Source organism: Dipodomys spectabilis, unplaced genomic scaffold (genome assembly GCF_019054845.1).
Source record: "Dipodomys spectabilis isolate Male_0828 unplaced genomic scaffold, ASM1905484v1 ptg000108l, whole genome shotgun sequence".
NCBI lineage: Eukaryota > Metazoa > Chordata > Mammalia > Rodentia > Heteromyidae > Dipodomys > Dipodomys spectabilis.
This window is the reverse complement of record NW_024870785.1, coordinates 2,042,368-2,062,550: the sequence shown is the minus strand read 5'-3', so window position 1 is coordinate 2,062,550 and position 20,183 is coordinate 2,042,368.

Here is a 20,183-nt window from a genome sequence, read left to right as displayed (position 1 = left end):
GCCAGCCAAGATCCACGGCCTCGTGGGGAGGAAGCGGCGGGCAGAGTGAGAGGGAGAACCGCAAGGCGCAGGCAGCGGACAGCACCGGGACGAGGGACAGCGCGACCCGGAGCCAGACCCGTGTCACACCCGCATCCGCCTCACTGCAGCTGGGAGAGGAGTCGCTGCTCCCAGAGATGCCGACCAGAACACGCCCCGCCAGACAGATGGACTTTCCCCCCAGAAAAGGGTTTGTGTCTTTTCCGACTCAGTGTAGCTTGCCACACCCCGCATCGGGGAGAGAGGGAGCACCCCGGAAACGGTCACGCAGAATTCCTGACGTGCACACGGTGCCCACACGAGACACGCCACAGCAAACCGGATGAAGAGGCCATCCGCCCCGCAAGAGCTGCTTCAGATTACTCTTGGTTCCTGGTGCCATCTTACTAACGCAGTGCACAGGGTAATGAGATACGCATGTAGCAGACTCACGTTACATAATGCTCTATATTGTTTATATTCTTATTCTGTTTCAATAAATCAAGTTTTACTTTTAATTCCACAAGGCCATGCCATTTCAGGTTATTTATACACATTGCCTTATAAGGAAATAATTTCATCTTGGATAACCACTAATGTTCTGAGAAAAACCCTTCCTGCTCCTTTTCTTCTCTCAATCTTTGTCCCCGCCCCCCCCACCGCCCCAGACCGTTCATTACCCGACTGTGGCCGACATGAAGATGATAGTGAAACACAAACAGGCAACACACCTGGTATTTAATGATATTCTACAGAAACACTCAGAACCTCCCTGTGAGACCTCAAGAACAAAATACATATTGAGAACAGCAAGTGACTAGAGCAAGAAAAATATTTAATCAGAAGCCTCCAAAGCTCACCCACGGGACACACTTCAAATAAATAGTTATTCAGATTTGATTATCGAGAACTGTTGCCCCCAGAGAGGCTGTGGAATAATGGCTCCCTGGGTGTCTTGCGCGTTCTGTGAGAAATGGCAGCTACCCGCCACTCTCCAGAGCATTGCCTGGCGGCTGGTGCCCGGGGCTGGCAGCTAATCCCCTAATTGGTGGTGGTAGAATTTGGCAGACTTCAGAACATGGTGCTTGGTGAACTGGGCATGGGGGGGGGGGAAGGCTGGCGTCCAGTTCCACCGGCACAGACCCGCGCACCTGCGGCTTTCCTAAAGGGCACACCGGGAGTTGCCGTCCAAGTTAACAAAACTTCACGGCGCTCATAAGCTGCTGAGTGGCAACTCCTTTATAGAAAAGGAAAACGTGGCAGAAAGGCTTCCCTCACCCACGTCCGCCGTGTCCCCTGGGCTCTTGGCGTGGGCTGGGGAGGCGTCCACGCTACGCTGCACGGGAGCCAGCCAGATGCGTGGAAGGGTCGTCCACGCAGGAAGCCCATGGCACTGGGACACTTACCGCAGGGAAACCCACCGCAGGGAACCACCGAGGAAGGGCCGGTGCCGCTCCCGTGCCTTCAGTGTCGGAAGCGGAACATCTTCATAGCAAAAACCAAGCCGGGGCCCTAACAGCATCCACAACACCAGGATCCACAGAACAGGCTGGTATTTGGCTGTCCTGGGACGCCAAACTGAAGGTCTGTCTTTACAACTCCAGGGCAACTGGTAAAGGTGGAGTGAGACACTGAACGTGGTGATCCCCTGATTCACCCACTCGCTCATGGAGTCACACATTCACCCCCTCACACTGGCATTGGAACAAGACCAAAGGCAGTGCCACTCATGCTACCTTCTGTCATCATAATTTGGGTAAAAACTGAACTCGGTGACTCGAGGGTAGGGATGGGAGGGGGGGCCTGGGGAGAATGGCACAAGGGGGAACAAGGAAAGCCAGTGCTAGCGTTGTGAGTACCAGTGGCCCATGCTTGGAATCCTGGTTTTTCAGGAGGCTGAGATATCAAAGACCACAATTCAGAAGAAAAATGCAGAGCTGGAAATGTTGCACAAGTGGCCGAAGAGCAGTAGCAAAAAAGCCAAGCAACATCCAGGCCTCCAGTTCAAATCCCAGTACAGCAAAAACAAAAAAGGAGAAGGAGAAGCAGCTGCTACCACTTTTCCTCTGACTTGCCTGCCTTTTTTCTATCTCTTTGCTTCCATCTTCTCCCCTCCTTTCCTTCTTCATGGCCTTCCCTTCATCTTAAAAGAATTCTTAATTGTATCAAGGATAAAATACATACATAAATGGAGTGTCAGTCACTGATGGTAATCTTAAGTTACTGCCTTTTATTGGTTCATCTCTTTGCCACGGACCTGTTTCTTAACGTAGAGTTCAAATGACTTTGCTGTCTTAAAACATACAAAATGCTGTGTAGTCTGCCTTCTCCAGAGTGCATATCACAGCCTGAGAACCCTGTGTGAGTCAGTGGAATTCATGCACTGCATGAATTCATGTGGCGGGACTCTGGGGCAATCTAATCGAGAATGACTGACCAGTATTTGGTGAGATGTGAGTGCTTCTGATATTTATGACAGTGTAATCATCTGGAGACGAGAAACACAGGCTGGGCATGGAACGTAACCTCTGGATGGACGTTGACTACCATCTCTATTACCCACCCATGTTGGGCAGTGTTCTCACAGAGAGACTTCAGAGGCACTTCTGCAAATATGGTATGCTCTTTTCCTGGACAGACAAGTGGGGGCCCGGGCCGGATGCTTTGGCAAGGACAGCTGGGGGAAGGGGGAAAACTGCATGAGGTCCTGGGCCAGCAGCAGTGTCGCCTCGCCCCTCTTCCGTCCCGGAGGACCAAGGTGAGGTCCGCAGGGAGGAACCAGGGTCTTGCATGCGGTTCTTCAGCTTGGGTTTGGCGAATAACAAATTTTAGTCAATAAATATGGAAAGCAGCCTGATAATGGAAGGGAAAAATATTAAAATTTGTATCTTTGAGGCTACTAATGATAAATTAAATGTATTCCTTTGACAAAATAATTTAAAAATCATTTTGTCCCTGCAGGCTATACACTTTTTGTTACTGTAATAAGTCTGTGAGTTTTCAAATACCTACACTGCTTCAACAGCCTGGCTATTTCCTTGTTTTATGCCTGAAACAAAATTAATTACTTTGTTTAATTTCATGAACATGTCAAGCCACAGTTATGAATAGCTAGCAATATCAAGTGTTTACATAAAGTGTACAGGAGGTTACAATAAATATCTACCCGATGACCAGACATCCAAGGGCATTCCTGTTTCTAGGTGGGCTGTACAATTTATATGTTTGCTATGTTTAACAGAAAATAAGAGCTGTGCAGTCAGGGTTGGGGTTTTGTTGAATATGCTGAAGCTCATAGTTGAAATTAAAGCTAGTCTGTAAACATGGTTGTGTGAGACAAATCCTCCTTCCAGCCCAGGAGTTACAGTGACTCCAGTGGCTTGTCTGGAACCTCAGGCCAACAAGCATGCAGTGGGTGGAGAGACTGCCTGGCCCCGAGTGCCCCAGGGCTTTCTGAGACGGTCAGTCTGGCCCAAGTCACAAACCACAAGAACGTATTTTTGCACCCTTGCTCCAGCCTTGGCTTAGTTCATGCTTTTCTTACATCTCAATTAGTCCTTAGGCAGTCCTGTGGAAGACGCTGGCAGGATTAGCGATGGCTTCCTGTCTTGCAAATGGGTGGAGAGGATGTGAGGTGGAGGGGGCTGTGGCAGTGGAGGCTGAACTCAGGCGGGGCTGGGGTTGCTGTGGGTCTGCTGTGTGGACTGCCCCAGGCCCGGTGTCCCCGCTCTGTGCCGCTGGGGGTGACCGGAGGACTTCGGTCCTTCTTCTTGTTGGGCGTGGAGCTCTGGAGCATGGGCGCCATCTTGAGTTACACGTCTCTTTTTGGGAATCTGGTTTTAATACTTTGCCAAGTCAGTGTCTAGAGAACTCGTGACTGCCCAGGAGCTCCGGCTTCATCTTAGGAGGGACAGGATCTCCACTAACCCGTGCTGACTCCACACCTCCCGAGACCTAATGGGACACGGTCTTACATCACCCACTTGGCCTCCTCTCTACCAGGTCCTGTGCGTCCATGGAGGGTCCCGAGCTTCACTTCCTTACACTCACCTCCCCTTCCCACTCCACCCAGATTCCTACCTGAAGAGGCCCAGATAGAAAGACCACAAGTGCAAAGGCTCGGGGTCTGTTCCCATCCGGCTCTGGAGCCTTGAGAGGGGCCGGCCACTCTTGTTGGGCTCAGAAGCTCTCTTCCTCCAGTTTCCTCAGACCATTGTCTTTCTTTTTAGTATTGGGACTGTGAGAGGTCACAGCACCGGCCTGGCAGCTGGGCTTGCTTTTTGGTTCGGCCTCCCCTCAGAGAGTTTCAGCATCAGTGTTGCCTCTCTACCGTTTACTCGCTGATGGTGACCTCCCCCTCCTTTTTAAAAAATATAACTGGTGGGTTTGTAGAACACTGTAGAAAAGAGATTTTGAACTCTGACTTCCCTCTATTGATTTTACCTGGGAATGCCCTCAAATATCTTAATTTTAGTTAATTACTAAAGCACAGATTATGTACTTAGATACTGTGCTGAGCATGTTTTGGTTAGGAAGTTATTTTTGATGACCACCATCACTGTCTAAAATGGCTGTCTATAAGAAACACCTGTTTGGAGGTGCATGTTGGCACTTTCCAGAATCTGGTTTGTCAGACCTCCCAGTGGGACACTTTACACTCCTCACGGTCTCCTCTGCATCACTGATTTTTAATGTCTATGCACGGTTTCTAAGCGAAGGGCTCGGTGGCGCGTCCACAGCTCTGCACAGCACCTCCGTCTACCTGTCCTGTGTTGGCTCCTGTTGCCACATTTGCTCACTTGCTTACACGCTCACAAAGCATGCGGTACCAGCCTGATCTCACACAGCATCCACAGAGGCAGAAAGGGATCGGTGGGTGAGGGGAAATTGCACGGGGCCGTGCGGTCACGCACGATTTAAGTCAGGCAGGAAATTTTGGAACAGGGCCACTGGAAGCATTTATAGCCTCTGCCTGTATTTTCATTCCTTCCTTTTGTGGATCAGGTCGGCCTTTGCCAGGACCTGAGCTTTTGCCCTCAGCTTCCTGGCTAGGGTCCCTCAGAGAATCTAGAGTCTGTCCCTACCCAGCCGCACCCCTTCCACCCCCAGAGCCACAGGTGATCCCTCCGCCTGCTTGGCTGTCGACTATGAGCAAACCAGGCTCCTGTGCATGCCACTCAGACAGCCACATAAAGTCGGTGCTGGACCAGCTGTCTCCAGGGAGAGCTGGGTAGTGCGGAGCCCTCAGGGCTCAGCGATGGCTGTTTTACAATCCACTTCGGGCTTCCCTCAGGGCTGCGTGCCACATAGTAACAAGCACCATGAGCTCAGTTCACGACGCCAGGAAGCCAAAAGGACAGTGAGCTTTCTAGAGTTCCTGGGCCTTTCCATCAGGTAGGCAACTCCCCCTCCCCCTCGGCCCCCACACCCCCTGCAGTCTCCATCCTGTGCCCAGGAAGGCCCTGACTCTCTGGCTGTCTTGGTGCAGCAGGAGGTGGGCTGGGACAGGAAGGAAGGAGGGAAAGGCTTCTAGGGGTCTGTCACTCCGTTCCCCTTCACTCCCATGTTCTCTGCTCCTGCCACAGCTCAGGTTTGACATCTGGGCAGCACAGTTTCACTAGGTTCGTGTTAGTAACACAACTGCCTTGCTGCCATGGTCATCAGCACAAAGTCTACCATGGTGAGCTTTCTAGAACATACCACAAATCCTGTGAAGGATGCTCTTTCCTCAGATTTTCCATTCCAACCACTTCTAATTTTTAGTAAAAAGAACTAAAAGACAATAATTCATTAGGAAAGATAGAATCCGACGGAGCTGCAATTCCAGTTGTTACTAAAAATTACAAATATGAAGCACGTTGTCTGTCTCAGGGAGGATGGGGAGCTCGGGGTGTGCATTCCTCTCTGTGATCAGCAGGTAAACTGAGGTGGGCCGCTGACCCCTGGGCCTGGGGGGGAGGGGCACCCCCAGGGTGTGCACAGCAATCTGGTTCTATGTTTCACAAGCAGGTAATGTGGATTTTCATGATGGGTACATCTGATGAATTGAAACTTATTTTTAATGAATCATAAATTTAAAAATAAGTGTGTTTTTTCAAAGACTATGGCCTTCACTCTTATTACAAAGAAGAATCTCTTGTACAAGTAAGCAAGTTCAAATTCAAGGAAAACTGCTTTCTGAAATCAAGGAACATCTGGATTATATATTCTTAATAGAAGTTCAATAAAACATAGAAATGTAACATTGCATGCTCTTAAGCAAACAAAAGGAGCTTGAAAAGTGCCATGAACATTTTGTCTGAAAATCTTTTCACGAGCTTCCTTTTGCTTTATTTTTTAAAAAATCTTATGAGACATTTTGGTATCACATATCTTTTAGAGAACTTGCAATTTAATCCTAAATTGCTTTACTTACAGAAACTGAAAATGGTGTTAGCAATTCAGATAAAGTATTATGACTTCATGCTAATATTTTGGCATGAATATATATGATGGTAAACATGCCCCTCCCACCTCATCTCTACTCTGTTCCTTCTGGAAGGCTTTCCCCTTTGGTCAAGGCCAGGGCTGTGTAACCACCCTAGCCTGGCCCGGTGGGATTCTGGGTATTAGGTTAGAGGGCATCTCACAGCCAAAGGATGTTTTAGATTGAAAGTGTTCACTCTACCCCAAGGAGTATTCATGAAGATAAATGAGCACACGAACCCAACGAAAGATATCCTTGTGAGCTTCCCCCCAAAGAAATAGAAGAGCATCAGGACATATCATTCCTTAAGAATGATAGTTCATAATTCATAATTCCTTAAAGATAGCCTCTGTAGGCTTTATTACAATGGATTATGACTCAATATGTTTGCTGGTGTAAAGTCCACTTCCCAGCTCCGAGTTTGCCTCACTATTGAACTTTACGACAGAGTTTCAATGAGAAGCAAGAGTTAGAAGGCCTGACCCACGAGCCATGGCTTCCGTGTAAACATCTGGATTTCAGGACTCCGTCTAACTCAGCCTTTTCTTTTGAGTGCGTTTGACTCACGCTTCCATTTTTAAATCGATAGTTCTTCTTCTGCTTTCGTCTCATTTCCTTAAATCTTAAAGAAAAGTTTGACAATTTTTAAAACTGATGCCCAGATTTATAAATTGCTCATGAGGAAGCAATGCCAAAGGCGGCAGCGGTGCTGGGCTAACCCCTTCTGAGCAGCTCAACACCACTGTTTCCTGGGCCTCCACCATCGTTATTTTTGTAATCAAAAGGGTCAACATTTCTTCTCAGACTCCTACTTTCCTCTGATTTCCACAACACGACTGAGGCTTTGATTTTTTTCCTCCTTGCCGGCTGCCATACAAGGAATCACACAGCTCAATAAAACAAAAGACTCCACACTATGTGGCTTAAAACCAGGGGCTAGCAGGATTGTGAGCTGGGTTAATGGTTCCCATTGTTTTCTCATATTGATTTTTAAGATGAGTATATTTTATTTATGGGGGAGGAGATGTAGACTTCCACCTGAACTGCCTGGAAAGTAAACAAGGTCTCCAACAGATTGAAAAAAAGAGTGAATTTGTAATGATTTACAGGAAACCAAAAGGACTATGCTGATACACATAATTTTTAAAGGAAGGGGTATGATTTCAGAGACTCTCTCTCAACTAAGAGATTGGATTAGTTTAAGGAACTGACCATTTTCAGTAGCTGTCTTAGTCTGTTTTGTTTTTTGTTGTTGTTGCTAGATACACAATTCCACAGACTGAGTAAATGACACAGAAGTCTGAAGATGGGCACCATTAACTCATGTTCATAATTCTAACTATTCAGGAGGTTGGGACCTGGAAGATCTGGGGCAGAGACATCAGTGAGCTTCCATCTCCAACTAGCCATCAAAAAGCCAGGGTGGAGGTACAGTTCAAGTGGTAGGTCATCTGCTGTGACCCCTAATTGAGGAGGTTTGTTGGGGCCCACAGTCATGACAGGTGTGGGGAAGGCTCCGGGCAGCTCGGATCCTGGGCCAGCTGAGGGGAGCTTGCATGAGCGTGCTTGCTCTGGCCTTTCTTCCTCTTCATGTAAAGCCACAGTCTAGAGGTTTCTCCAGATGTCTTCATCGAATCCTTACCACCATCAGGGTCTCCACCTCCAGACATCTTCACAGGAGGCAGTTTCCACTCTCAGAACTCCCTGTGCGGACGCTTGTCTTGGAAGAGACAAATCACACTCCAACCAGAGGGGCTGCCGCTACCGGCCTGGAGCAGGTGAAGCCACCGTGGCTTTGGTCCACAGAAGGCTGGCAAGACTCGATCAGATGATCTGGGGGATGAGGGGCTGCTCGCCTGTTGGTGAGATGCCTTCGATGCTCTTCCTGTCCAAGCGGCGCTGCGCTAGCCTTGGGATCCTGAGGCAGACACACTTCTCCCTCTTTGGAACTGGCTGGGCTTCTTGGCTGGACTTCAGGGGCTGCAGTTAGCTCTGCTGCCTGTCTGCTCACCGACAATGGACCGCCTAGAAAACCTTGCGTGAGATGCTTACCTTATTGTGAAGCTCACGTCTTTTAAGAAACAGTCACAACGGAAAGGCGAGGAAAATGTCCACTCGGGGGGTGTAGTAAAGCTGGCAGGGGGGGAAAAAGAAGAAAGCAGAACTTCCACTAGATAATTTGTCTCTGTTGTTTTTGAGCTTCCTGAGAGAGAGCGGCCTTGACCCGGTGCGTGGCTGCCTCTAGACTTCACCAGGAACACGGCAAGATGACAGCTGGCGGACAGCTAGGGTGCTCCTGACAGCGCGGGGCGCGCAGGTGACTTTAAAAACAAAGGATTCAGAAGCAATAAAAAGTGAAGTCTGGCAGTAGACGCAGCAGTAATAAAGCCACTAGCTACTTGAGGCAAGGTCCTTTCTTTTAGATATCTCATCTAATTGCAAATGAAAATGGGTAAAAATTAACCCCAGGCAGAAAAGAGTATGCAGCTCCTGCCTCAGTGGCTTTCCCAATGAAAAAAGCAACAACAACATAGCCTTTGATTTTTAGATTTGATTTCTTTTTCCTTTTGCCTGATGGTTGCCGTACAAAGAGATATGGCTCAATAAAATGAAAGAATCAGGGCCCCGCTTCACAGCAGAGGCCTGGAGGGATTCTGAGCCTGGGCCGGGTTAATGGGTATGATGGGTTTCCCTTCATTGATTTTTAACATGATTATATTTTATTTATAGGCAAGAAAATAATAGTTAATCTTAGATTTATTGAAAACGTATTGCCAGGCTGCACAAATTGATAACAATAACAGTACATTGAGGACAACAAAACCAGACTTGTCTTTAATCCCTTAAGTGCTGATGGGTAGGGAACCTATTGGCTTGAAATTAAACGTACTCCAAGCCATGACTGAAGCCGGGTTGGGGGAGCCGGCTATCTTTTGCAGGCTGCTTTGGCGCACCTGAGGTGTTTCTTCTGTAAAACCAGTGTGAGAAAAATCCGAGAGCGGAGAGCTCAGGGCTTTCTTCCTGTTGCGGATTTAGGAACTGACTTCTAGCTCAGCCAGTCATTTTTCAGCCCCAAATCCAACTGGCCAACCATAACCGTGACCACAAGTTGAGGGTCTTGAACCAAAATGTCTGAGTTCTAAGATATGGAGAGATCTGAAACCGACACACTATCAAACTCAGAATTCTATTTCCTAAAAATGTAGATCATATGCTTGGAGCTCTACATGAACTCAAGGGCCTTTTTAATATTTGGAGCGAGCGAGTCCCCACTAGCCAAACTTAGTAATTTTGCATAAAAAGAAGAGGAGAGCACCGTTCTTTGTCTTGGGAATGTGTGAGGCACTTTGGATGCAGTCTCTGGCCCTGCGAGGATACGCTCCCACAGTATCACCAACAACGGAACCAGAGTTCTCCAGATAATCGGCTGCTTCTGGGCAGAAAGGAAATGATCTCCACATTCAGAAAGGTCTGGGGGCACAGGGAGGTTTTGATGTTGGCATCACCGCCTACCCCCGCCACCCCGCCCCCCCGTGACAATGTAGTACTTCTTCAGAGTACCTCTGTTTACTTAATTTGATCTGATTTTTTTCTTGTTTCCATTTCCTAGAGTTCGTGTCGGTTTGAACTCAGGCTGGAGTTGGTACTCAGGGGTCACACTGACTTTCTCAGATGGAGGCCTAACGTCACAGACTTCCTCCCAACCTAGGAGAGGCCCAAAGTAATCAAAATTGGTGAGTATCCGAATTGGTGAGTTTTCCACCTTCATCTCCATCTTAGATGTTCCCGTGCATCATGAACTCTATTTGAATCTCTAGACTTAGAGAGAAAAATAAAAGCTAAGAAATGAGGAAAAGTGAGTCCTAAGGAGCCGAGGGGGCCCTGGGGGGAGGGGCGCCGCTCGGTGCAGCTCTTCCCACACAGGCTGTCGGCGGTCAGAGCGCACCTCTGGAGTGGTTACTCCGGAAAGCTCCCTGAGCACTTGCGTAGTTCTACCTCCGTAGGCACGATTCTCTCCTCATTTCACACCGGAAACCCAAGGAAGTGAACTATATTCTCTAGGCAGGTTGATCCCAGAGTCTGAGCTTTCATCTCTTCGCCACACTCTTAGTAAAGGGACGTGAAGAATGTCCCCAAGCATGCTGCTCTTTAACCCACCCACATTCTTTCCACTTTCCAAATGGTTTCCCATCACTTTGGACTTTTGCCATTTGTGCTAGCTAGGATTTCTATACTCATCAACCAGCCATAAAATCAGCACCATGTCACGCTGTGCAATTATTATTATTACTGTCTGCTTCATATCGGTTGTGGGGCTGGAACCCAAGGTCTGAGCCCTGATCCTGAGCTCTGCACAAGGCTGACATTCAACCCTGTTGAGCCACAGCGCCATGTCTGGTTTTCTGATGGTTAGAGATCAGTGTCATGGACTTTCCTGCCCCGGGCTGGCTTTGAACGGCAATCCTCCGATTGCAACAGGCTCCCGAGTAGCTACGATTACAGGCGTGAGCCAGCAGCAGCACCTGGCTGTGCTGTTTTTGGTAAGCTTGGCCAGAGATGTCCAGTGCTGCCTCAGGACCCACCCTCTTCCCACAAAGGTTTCCCTCCATTCCTTGAAGTCTCCTGGGACCACGTGCCTAAGTTCTCTCTGGTGCGAGTAACAGTTCTGGTGGGGTAGAGGGACTTTCCCCCGTGTGGGGTTCCTAACAGAGCTCCCTGCCCGTCTATTTGTCCAGAGCAGAAAGACATCGCATTTTTATTTTACTTCCTTGGTAAATATATTGTCTTATAACATGGTCTCAAGCATTGAGGAGAAAGCACTCTGAAAAATGCATGTGCAATATATGGAAGATTTCACACCAGGGAAATGTAAGCCATGTTTCCGTGAAATTCAACATAAATAAATGCTGGGCGAACGCGGCCATGCGTTCATTGTCTGAAATCAAATAGTTGTCTTTTATGTCACAAGGACACGATCCAACACAAGCCCGACCCCAGTTCCTTTCTGTCCCCCACGATGTGGGGTAGATGTTAGCAGGCTGCTCTAATGTAACTTGCCGTGGATGAGCATTTCCAAGCCCGGAGCGGTGTCCACGCGGGGCTGGGTGTGGTCATGCACGCACAAATGAGCGAGGAGCTTGGCTCGTGACGTGGTGGCTCCTCCGCAGAGTGGCTGCCTTTGTTACAGTGTTTACCCAACTCAGGAAGAAAGCACGGGAGTATTTATTGCCCAAGTCAAGTGTACAAATAACCAGTTTGGAAGGTAATGAGAGATTACACAAAGAACATAAGCATGCTCTCTTAAAATGTAATATCCTGAAGCCTACCTGATTGCCTGCTTAGGATTCCTGGATAGATGAAACCAATGAAAGCCGAGCAGCGTTTTATTTCCACTGCGGGGGGGGGGGGGGGTGCTGCCTGCGGCCCGCTCACTGGGCGCTGTCCCGTGCAGATGTGGCATCCACACACATCCCTGCCCCAGCCCTCATGTAACTCCCGTAGGTACAGGACGTGGGAGATGCTAGTCCTCACTGACTGGTTACTAGGCCAGGCCATGACAGACCATTCTGGGGGGCGTCTTCCCTCTCCTCTCAACATGGGCACTGTCTACCTTTGTTCTCTAGCTTCCTTCTTTGCTCAGCCCACCAGGAAATATGTCAGGCGGCTTCGGTTACAGATTATCTGCTAGTCCTCTGCTCCCTGTCTATGAAGAAACTCAACCCCCAGTGTCATTATTCTTCATTTTTCTCCCCTTTGATGTCACCTATGCTTTACGTTTAATGCGAAACCTTCAAAGCCTTCCCTCTTGCACTGCAGAGCTCCTATGTTCATCTTGCTGCTCAGAGAAGAAATTAAAAGGTGTGGGGACTTTTGTGTTCCTTCCGAAAGGTGACACCACAGTGGCTCTGGGGACTCGTGCTGGACACATAACCCGGATAGAGAGTTCCCACGACGTGAACAGCTCTGCTCCACTCTTCACCTTGAGAGCTCTCCCCTCATCGGGCAACTGTCAGCGATTGCATTTTACCTCATTAATGTTCACTCCTCAGCTTCAATACGAAAGGATGTTGGGGTCTTCCGTGTCTGGGGCAGTAAGAAGGTCTGAGGCTCTGTCAAAGTCCAGCCTTGAACCTGGACAATGCTCAGCGTTGTGCATTCTGTTTTTCCTCTCATGTTGTAACTCATTCTTCCTGAAGTGCTTCTCCAAGTCGTGAACTTTCCCTGCACTCAGACCTGATCTGCCAACACATGGGTGTCCTACTGACGCTAGGGATTTTACCTTCGTTTATGAGCTTTATGTAACTTTATCCATGAAACATACTTTCCAAGTTACAGGCACAATACTATATGCTTTGCATGCACTGACAATTCAATCCTGAAAGTAATCCAATAAAGCAGATCTCCCTGTCTGCCTTTCCAGAAGCAACGATTTCACTCATCCACTGATAATAACCGCCATCCGTTGAGTTCTGACATGCAGCAGGAATGGTAGCAGAGCCTTGTTTAGTTCTATTTATTGCCCTATTCGCTACAGAATTTAAGGCAGCTTAAGGGAGACAGAAAGGGAGAGGGAGCAGAGAAGGGAGAAGAAAGGTGGGGGAGGGGGAGAGGGAGAGGTAAGGGTATAAAACCCAAGGTTCCTGTTGAATGAAGGATACCATATATAGTCACACACTGGAAAAACATTTGAAACATCAGAAACTCAGGCGGAACTTATATATAAAGCAGACACACAAAACTGCTGACTTGTAGAAGGAAAATGCACAGAAGTTAGAGATGACAGAAAAAAAGAAAGTCAAAGTCTAACAAATGCTTGAAGAAACCCACATTATCAACCATGACCAGCGGTGCACTTGCCAGGCTCCGCGCCCAGCGCGGGGTGGGCTGCCACAGAGGGAGGTGCGGGGCCTCCTCCTGGGCCTGGGCCTTGCAGGCAGCTCAAGAGCCCTGCGGCCTGTGGCAGAGGCCAGGCTGGGGAGAAAGCAGCACTACGTGGCAGGAGTGTGTCTGCTGGTGGGAGATTCTCCCTTGTGTTCGGGTAGACCAGTCAGCTTTGCTGGGGGGCCAGGGCAGAGGGGGCGGTAGACAGGGAACTGTCAGTATGCATGGGCAATCGGGTAGGCCTAAGCAGACAGAAATCACGGGCAGAGTTTTATAAACAGTGTTAACAGGCTATGAGTATCAAGTCCAGTAGAATGTATAGGATTACGGCCTGTGTGCGACTCAAACGCCAGCAGCCCAAAGCCCCCTGCCCGAGTCTCAAGGACGCCCAAGCACACAAGGAACGGCACGGAGGCCCAAGGTGGAGGAGAGGGTGCAGGCGCTGGGCTCACAGGGCAGTGGGAGGAAGGAGGAGGCTCTGCACACCTGCCCCCCCCCAAGTTGAGAGAGGGAGAGGAGGGGAGGCCAGGGCCAGAGGACAGCCAGAGGGGCCTCTCCGCCAGCCCCCTTCCCTTTGCTGTCATGACACTTGCATGACGGACTTGCTGGAGAGCAATGTGAAACCTGGGCTTGATGGATGAAGTACTGGGTGTGCAGGCAGAGGCCGTGAATTCCACAACCTGCCCGAGCATAATCTGAGGGCCCCAGGGCAAACCCTAAACTTTGTCTGTATTCCCCATCTGTAAGATGAGAACACAGCCCCCCTCGGGCCCCCCTTAATCTCTGGGGATGGTGAGGATCAAGGCCCAGGCTGGTGATGGGCAATCAGGGGGCCACCTGTGTGCACAGGAATGCCCCCATGGAGCCCCTGTGCCCCCCGCCGCGGTGAACAGGGGGACCAGGCCCGAGACCAGGCCTGGACCTGGCCCGCCCGCCAGGCATGCAGGCCCAGCCAGGCCCGGCTGCTGGACACACAGCTGACTCACAAAACCACCTCTGTCAGTTGCTTCCTCTCCCCCCCCCCCCCCCCACTGATTTATATCTTTAATGAACCCAAGGGCTCACATGTTTTGGTCTCGGACTCATCTTACACGCTTGGAAATGTGTGACTGGAAAAACCCACTGAGCGTTGACTTTTAGGCCTGTATCTACTGATACTTAACATAATCATGATCAAAACTGAGATGTATCCATTAGTTTATTTACAATAACACGTTGGACGTTTCCCCCAATTCATAGCAATATGTGAGAACAAAAATAACTTTAAAATGTAAAGTGTTGGGTGTGTGGCACTGAGTACTTTAGATTCTTTTAAGGCTATTTCTAGAAGAGTATGTCGAATAAAATGTTTAGATGTCAAGTATTACGTCAGGAAACCTTGTAATACGGAAGACATAATTCCCAGATTTAGGAAATGGCTGAACACTGAAACTTCATCTCATTCTGTGATGGAGAAAACCTTGACTTCGACATTTTCTTTCCCAAATGATTTTAATATGGAGAATCTAAGCGGTCTACAACGCAATCCAGTCCAACTATGAAACTACCAATCCCGGGTGGCTCTCTCTGTGTCATGAAAACAGAAAGTTCATAGGAGATTGACAGGAAGATGAAGTTCACCTGTGTTTGAGTCGCCAACCTTACAGGCGATTCTGGGCGAACCTGAAGCGCGCAGTTCCGAGCAGCGTGCCTGCGGGTGTCTGGGCCGCCGCGGGCCGCTGCAGCACCGGCTGCAGGGCTGTGGCTCACTGCCTGCTTGGGTCGCTGGGTTTACCGCAGGGGCGCGCTGGGGAGGAGGGGGCGGCGGGGTGGAATCACACAGACCGCCCTGGGGGCCCGGCCGGGGGCGTCTGTGGCCAGGTGCTGAGATGCCCGTGGGGCTCCGCCGCCAGCTCCACCCAGCCGGGGGGCTGTGGGGACCGGGGGGGGGGGGTCGGGGGCTGGGGGGCCGGGGGAGCGCCGCGGGGACGGGGGGACCGTGGGGGGGGGGCCGCGATCCACGGCATTGGGGCCGCGATCCACCGTATCGGGGCCGCGATCCACCCGGGCCGGGGCCGTGATCCACACACCAGTGGCCATGATGGGTCATGCTGGTGGCCAGGACAGGTCACATTAGTGGCCAGGACAGGTCACACTGGTGGCCACAATGGGTCACGCTGGTGGCCAGGACCGGTCAGGCTGGTGGCCAGGATAGGTCACACTGGTGGCCACAATGGGTCACACTGGTGGCCAGGACAGGTCACACTGGTGGCCACAATGGGTCACACTGGTGGTCAGGACCCATCACACTGGTGGTCAGGATCAGTCATGCAGGTGGCCAGGAGCGGCCGTGCCAGCGGGATCCACACGTAATACAAGGCTCAAACCTGCCTCACAGAAGACACGGACACAGTCTAACCCGACAGCCCACTGGGAGGGCGCGGCGGGCCGACCGCGGCCCGGCTGCCTGTGCCCTGGACTGCTCTGGAAAGGACAAACCCGCAACCACCGGGGGTGGAGGGAAAGGAAACCTGTTTGCCTTGTTCGCAGGCATTATCTTTACTGTGGCCAGACTTAGGACATAAAAACACAGGACGCCCAGCTGCATTTGAATTTCAGATCACCGTAAGTAATGGTTTCCAGCAAGTGTTCCCTGCAAAGCGAGCGCCTACCGACATGCAGGCTGCTGGATATTCCCTTCCAGGCCGATCCGCCGGGACTGCGCGTGGCTAGCTGGCAGGCCTCCCCACGTCAGCCTTTTGAATTTTGTCGCACTGGAACTGGCTAGAACGTTCAGACGCTCGATTTGAAATGAAGTATTCTCAAAGGCACAGAAACCCAACCATCCTCCCTTGCAGCGAAATTTACACTTGTAGTGTTGCCCCAAACTAACCCAGCCTTAGTATATATGGGCTCACAAGAAAGAGTTACGTGCATTTAGAAATGCAGAGTGATCCTTGTGTATTGTTGGCCTACGTGGGTTTTCTAAGCAAGAGCCTTTTATGCCTGAATTCTACTTGGCAGCCTTGGACCACAGCTAGGCCTGTGTGCTGCAGGGCTGGCAGCTTACGTGGGTGAACAGGGAGGGCTGAATGATGGGCTCCCGTGTGCTCAGGTTATGTCTGGTCCCTGTCCACGTCCCCTTCCCGTGTTGTGGTATGACAAGTTATGTGGAAGGCGGTCCAAAGGCGAAGCTCAACCTTAAGATCTGCTAAGAGCAGCTGTAAGTTTTTTCATTTGAAGTTTCGCTGAGCAAAAATTTAAACTTGTTAAATATTATTGATCACCACATTATTTTACCCGTGTTGTCTAAAGCAAGGTCATTTTTCTTTGGTTGAGGGGGACTATCCCACCTTGCTTCTTTTAAGTCATGTGCTAAGTTTTTGTGTTTCTCTAAGGTGTTGTAGAGGAAAAGATACACAGGTTCTCAGAGTTTTACTGTCTTTGTCAAAATTCTTAGCAGTTTTTTTTCTTAATCCTCTAGATTCCATACCCTTGGAGGAAATAAAACAACCACCCACTCATCCTTGATTATGTCTTGGTTTGGACTCAGGTCAGCAAAGCTGTAATTTCCCAGGAGGAATGACCATTTATTTTTGTGTTGTAAAGATGATGTAGAAAGAAGCTACGAATCATAGCGACACGTGGAAGAAGCTTCTGGGCTTATGTTCCCATGTGCCAGTTGTCATTTGCTTACAGAAACGTCTCCCTCAAGTTGCTGACATTCCTTGCATTCATACAGAGACAGAGGAATCCATTCCATCCAAATTTAAATTTGCTCACTCCTTACCACACGTTGCGTGTCATGGACTGGCAGAAGCGCATTAAGGTCAAACAGCATGATAGGACAAGTATATGCTTTCCATTTACAAAAATGAGACTCTGTGGCTCAGCTCAGGCTAAGTTCTCTCATGTTCCCTGTGTTTGCTCAGCATAGAAACCGCAGTGTACAAGCAAGTCCTGTTCCTAACACACCCATGACTCCCGTGTACTTTCACAAAAGCACCAGTGCCGGTCGCTCTTAGCTTTTCCCAGGGAGTCGCTTCGAAAGAAATAAGGGAATTTGACCTGTTTGAGCATATGCAAATGCCTTGTAATTCCTGACGGTGCCCACGTCCGCCAGGGTGTGTGTCAGTGTACCTGCTCACCCACCTTACAGAGCAGCTGGACACTGATAAAAAATGGGATTTGAGTTTTGTTGAAACTACTTCCGGAGGTGAAGCTAAAGCTGTAGGTCGCTAAAGAGACATTTCTGTTCTTTCCGATTATACAGGGTAGAAAATGGTGGCGATTGCTTCCTAGACTTTCCATTAGAGTAGACATATTTAATGGTGAGAAGTCATTATTGGTATGGGTTTGCAAAATATCCTAGCCAACCTGGCTGTGAGGAGAGATACACCTTCTCCAGAGTGACAGTAAACCCAGGGGGCAGTTGGCTCACGCAGGCATTGCGTACTTTCTGGGGGAGGTTCCTCCTCCTCGGGGCCGCAGGGGGCCGTAGAGGGCGGCGCCCCACTGCTCCACAGCACGCTTGCCGTGACCTTCCACAGAAGCCGGTGGGCGTGCGCGTGTGCGTGGCAGAGGGGGCTAGCGCGGTGCACACCTGTGTGTGGTGACCAGTGTGGGGACCAGGGCCCTGCCCGGAGGAGGTGAGGCGTCGACAAGGAAGGTCGGCTCTCCGCAGACGGACGGTGTGTCTCTTCCCACAGCCGGCCAGGCGGCCCGCGGGAGCTGGGTGTGGCCGGGGCACCACCAGCTTGCTGGGCATGGCGGGGGGGTGTGCACACGCGAGTCCTCCTCCCTCAAAGGTCAGGCTCTGCCTGTGGGAGCATGTCGGAGCACCCAGCGCCCAGCGCCGTCGGCTTAGCCTTCCCGTGTGGCCGCGCGAATGCCGCCGAACGCGCTGGCAGGATAGTGTGAGATTTCTGCAAGACGGAAACATCTGCAAAGACGTGCCCGGTGCCCCTAACGCACGCGTGCGTCCACTCACCGATTCCCGTCGTCACCGGGGTCACATCCGTCGACTCTCCCGTGGCTGCCCACCGGCGGCGGTCCGGCCCCAGGCTGCAGCTCTGGCCATGGATTCCTCTCCCTGAGAACGAGAATGATTTCCTCTTAAAACAGAATCACATTCATTCAAATCAGGCCTTGTTTTTCTTTTAAATCATAAGTCACCGGCTCGCTTGTGTTCTTGGGTCACCCCAACACCTTTCTAACCAGTAACCACGTGGGCAGCACGTTCGACAGGCTCCTTCGGGATCCTGCTGCGATTCTGTACTTGGGCCAGCAGCCACCACACCGTAGCTCTCTCTTGTCTCCAAAGGAGCAGAGTGTCGGGAGGAAACCAGCCCTTGTCTGCATTTGCTCATTGTCACAAGCTGCCCAGGGTGGTAGAAGATGGGACGTAGCAGGCTCACCCGTGGCACGGCAGCTCCCGGGTGGCCGTGTGGACGTGGAAGCGCGGAGCGCGGTGCTGCGCCCTGTGACTCCCCACCTCACGTGTCCCTGCTATATTTCACCTCTCAGTAACGAGAAGAGGAAAGCGATCTTGACTGTAAAGGACACAGAGCAAAGCACTCAGCCATGTTGAAGGCACTTAGGGGTCAGTTAAGTGATTGAGTAGTGGTCACTGCCACTGAACTTCCAAACCCAGGGCCCTGGTGCCCTCAGTGGACAGAGCTTCCGTCTTGGTAAGGAGGGCGGCGTAGTGTTATTACTTTACATGAAAACGAGCGGAATTGCATCAGTGTCAGCAATGCAGAGGTATTTTCTGAGGTTAAATGCAGTGCACAAGCACACACACACATATACACAACATTTTCTCGATCTGTTCATCGATTGCGTGGTATCTGGGCTATACCCATAGCTTTGCCGCTATGAGTCGTTCAGCCTGTTTTAGAGTGGGGATCTCACTGACTTTCCACCCTACCTACCCTCAAAGCATGACCCTCCCGATTTCTCCCTTTCGCAAGGCTGGGCCACCAGGCCTGGCCCTGCACAGCTATTTTTTTTTTTTAAGTGAATGACAATTATGAATAGACATTTGACAAGGTGTTTAAGCACATTAGCTAGCGGGGAAATATCACGTGAACCCTAGTGGCGTATTTACTGCGTGTAAGCTGTTACATCTGGTGAGGCCGTATTTTTAGTCAAGGAGCAATTGGAGCTTGAACACGCTACCATTAGAATCATCATAAATCGGTGTCTTGTAGAAAACCATTGGCTTGCATTTTTTTTTTTTTTCCGGTAAAGCTCGGGATGCAGTCAGAGGCTGCGCCAACCGGACCCTGAGCGTCATAACTGCAGCGTGTCCAGGAGCGGACGACGTAAAGATGGACCGGAGGCATCCACAGGACCACCCCACGTCCACCAAGGCCACCCCCAGGCCGGAAGGAAGAGCAGTCGCATACACGTTTATCTGGCCACAGAGGGAACAGGAGAGAGCAGACTTCATTGGTCATTTTCGGGAGGGAGATAGAAATCACAAGCGAGGTGACGGAGGGCGTGTCAGAGAGCGTCACAAAGCCCCGTCCCACACAGCTGGCCGCCCCTCCCCCCTCCCCGCTTGGTGGTGACCTGTGTGCCGCACACACGTTTCCTTAAGAACACTCACAATCCAGCTGGTACAAATAGAAGACGCTTATCCATGGTTATTTACTTGAATTTTGAGATCTGTATACTGTGCTCTTGCTGGAACATCGGGGTCCATTAAAAGAACGGATCAATCAAATAGAAAGCGTGAAATTGGGGGTGGGGACATAGAACAGGAACGAACACTGGGCTAACATGAATAAGCAGGGGTTAATCCTGAGAATCACACACACACACACACACACAC